This window comes from Triticum aestivum, chromosome 6B (assembly GCF_018294505.1).
Source record: "Triticum aestivum cultivar Chinese Spring chromosome 6B, IWGSC CS RefSeq v2.1, whole genome shotgun sequence".
Taxonomy (NCBI): domain Eukaryota; kingdom Viridiplantae; phylum Streptophyta; class Magnoliopsida; order Poales; family Poaceae; genus Triticum; species Triticum aestivum.
Genome location: NC_057810.1, coordinates 33814121 through 33817776, shown reverse-complemented (window position 1 = coordinate 33817776; position 3656 = coordinate 33814121).

Here is a 3656-nt window from a genome sequence, read left to right as displayed (position 1 = left end):
CACCACCACGCCGTCGTGCTGCTGGATCTTCATCAACCTCTCCTCCCCCCTTGCTGGATCAAGAAGGAGGAGACGTCTTCCTCAACCGTACGTGTGTTGAACGCGGAGGTGCTGTCCGTTCAGCACTAGGATCATCGGTGATTTGGATCACGACGAGTACGACTCCCTCAACCCTGTTCTCTTGAACGCTTCCGCTCGCGATCTACAAGGGTATGTAGATGCACTCCTCTCTCTTGTTGCTAGATGAACTCATAGATTGATCTTGGTGAAAGAGTAGAAATTTTTTATTTTCCGCAACGTTCCCCAACAGTGGCATCATGAGCCAGGTTTATGCGTAGTTCTCTTTGCACGAGTAGAACACAATTTGTTGTGGGCGTAGATGTTGTCAACTTTCTTGCCACTACTAGTCTTATTTTGCTTCAGCGGTATCGTGGGATGAAGTGGCCCGGACCGACCTTACACGTACGCTTACGTGAGACAGGTTCCACCGACTGACATGCACTAGTTGCATATGGTGGCTAGCGGGTGTCTGTTTCTCCCACTTTAGTTGGAGCGGATTCGATGAAAAGGGTCCTTATGAAGGGTAAATAGAAGTTGGCATATCACGTTGTGGCTTTTACGTAGGTAAGAAAACGTTCTTGCTAGAACCCAATTGCAGCCACGTAAAAGATGCAACAACAATTAGAGGACGTCTAACTTGTTTTTGCAGCAATTGCTATGTGATGTGATATGGCCAAAAGTTGTGATGAATGATGAATGATATATTGTGATGTATGAGGTCATGTTCCTGTAATAGGAATCACGACTTGCATGTCGATGAGTATGACAACCGGCAGGAGCCATAGGAGTTGTCTTGATTATTGTATGACCTGCGTGTAAATGATTCAACGCCATGTAATTACTTTACTTTATTGCTAAACCGTTAGCCATAGTAGTAGAAGTAATAGTTGGCGAGCAACTTCATGGAGACACGATGATGGAGATCATGATGATGGAGATCATGGTGTCATGCCGGTGACGAAGATGATCATGGAGCCCCGAAGATGGAGATCAAAGGAGCTATAGGATATTGGCCATATCACGTCACTATTTGATTGCACGTGATGTTTATAATGTATTTGCATCTTGTTTACTTAGAATGACGGTAGTAAATAAGATGATCCCTCATAATAATTTCAAGAAAGTGTTCCCCCTAACTACGCGCCGTTGCGAAAGTTCGTTGTTTTGAAGCACCACGTGATGATCGGGTGTGATAGATTCTAACGTTCACATACAACGGGTGTAAGATAGTTTTACACATGCATAAACACTTAGGTTAACTTGACGAGCCTAGCATGTAAAGACATGGCCTCGGAACACAAGAGAAAGGTCGAACATGAGTCGTATAGAAGATATGATCAACATGGAGATGTTCGCCGATGATGACTAGTCCGTCTCACGTGATGATCGGACACGGCCTAGTCGACTCGGATCATGTATCACTTAGATGACTAGAGGGATGTCTAATTTGAGTGGGAATTCATTAAATAATTTGATTAGATGAACTTAATTATCATGAACTTAGTCTAAAATCTTTACAAAAATGTCTTGTAGATCAAATGGCCAACGCTCAAGTCCACCTCAACTTCAACGCGTTCCTAGAGAAAACCAAACTGAAAGATGATGGCAGCAACTATACAGATCGGGTCCGGAACCTGAGGATCATCCTCATAGCTGCAAAGAAAGATTATGTCCTAGAAGCACCGCTAGGTGAAGCTCCCATCCCGGAGAACCAAGACGTTATGAACGCTTGGCAGTCTCGTGCTGACGATTACTCCCTCGTTCAGTGTGGCATGCTTTACAGTATAGAACCGGGGCTCCATAAGCATTTTGAGCAACATGGAGCATATGAGATGTTCGAAGAGCTGAAAATGGTTTTCCAAGCTCATGCCCGGGTCGAGAGATATGAAGTCTCCGACAAGTTCTTCAGTTGTAAGATGGAGGAAAATAGTTCTGTCAGTGAGCACATACTCAAAATGTCTGGGTTGCACAACCGCTTGACTCAGCTGGGAGTTAATCTCCCGGATGACGCGGTTATTGACAGAATCCTTCAGTCGCTTCCACCGAGCTACAAGAGCTTTGTGATGAACTTCAATATGCAGGGGATGGAAAAGACCATTCCTGAGGTATATTCAATGCTGAAATCAGTGGAGGTAGAGATCAAAAAGGAATATCAAGTGTTGATGGTGAATAAAACCACTAAGTTCAAGAAAGGCAAGGGCAAGAAGAACTTCAAGAAGGACGGCAGGGGAGTTGACGGGCCCGGTAAGCCAGTTGCCGGGAAGAAGTCAAGGAATGGACCCAAGCCTGAGACTGAGTGCTTTTATTGCAAGGGAAGCAGACACTGGAAGCAGAACTGCCCCAAATACTTAGCGGACAAGAAGGCCGGCAACACTAAAGGTATAGGTGATATACATGTAATTGATGTGTACCTTACCAGTACTCGTAGTAGCTCTTGGGTATTTGATACCGGTGCCGTTGCTCATATTTGTAACTCAAAGCAGGAGCTGCGGAATAAGCGGAGACTGGCGAAGGACGAGGTGACGATGCACGTCGAGAATGGTTCCAAGGTCGATGTGATCGCCGTCGGCACGCTACCTCTACATTTACCCACGGGATTAGTTATGAACCTCAATAATTGTTATTTAGTGCCAGCTTTGAGCATGAACATTGTATCTGGATCTCGTTTAATACGAGATGGCTACTCATTTAAATCCGAGAATAATGGTTGTTCTATTTATATGAGAGATATGTTTTATGGTCATGCCCTGATGGTTAATGGTTTATTCTTAATGAATCTCGAACGTGATGTTACACATATTCATTGTGTGAATACCAAAAGATGTAAAGTTGATAACGATAGTCCCACATACTTGTGGCACTGCCGCCTTGGTCACATTGGTGTCAAGCGCATGAAGAAGCTCCATGCTGATGGACTTTTAGAGTCTCTCGATTAAGAATCATTTGACACATGCGAACCATGCCTCATGGGCAAAATGACCAAGACTCCGTTCTCAGGAACAATGGAGCAAGCAACCAACTTATTGGAAATCATGCATACTGATGTGTACGGTCCAATGAGCCTTAAGGCTCGCGGAGGATATCGTTATGTTCTCACTCTTACTGACGACTTGAGTAGATATGGGTATGTTTAGTTGATGAAACACAAGTCTGAGACCTTTGAAAAGTTCAAGGAATTTCAGAATGAGGTAGAGAATCAACATGACTGAAAGATAAAGTTCTTACGATCAGATCGTGGAGGAGAATATTTAAGTCACGAATTTGGTACGCACTTAAGGAAATGTGGAATCGTTTCACAACTCACGCCGCCTGGAACACCTCAGCGTAACGGTGTGTCCGAACATCGTAATCGCACTTTATTGGATATGGTGCGATCTATGATGTCTCTTATCAATTTACCACTATCTTTTTGGGGATACGCTCTAGAGACAGCTACATTCACTTTAAATAGGGCACCGTCTAAATCCGTTGAGACTACACCGTATGAATTATGGTTTGGGAAGAAACCTAAGCTGTCGTTTCTAAAAGTTTGGGGATGCGATGCTTATGTCAAGAAACTTCAACCTGAAAAGCTCGAACCCAAGTCGGAAAAATGC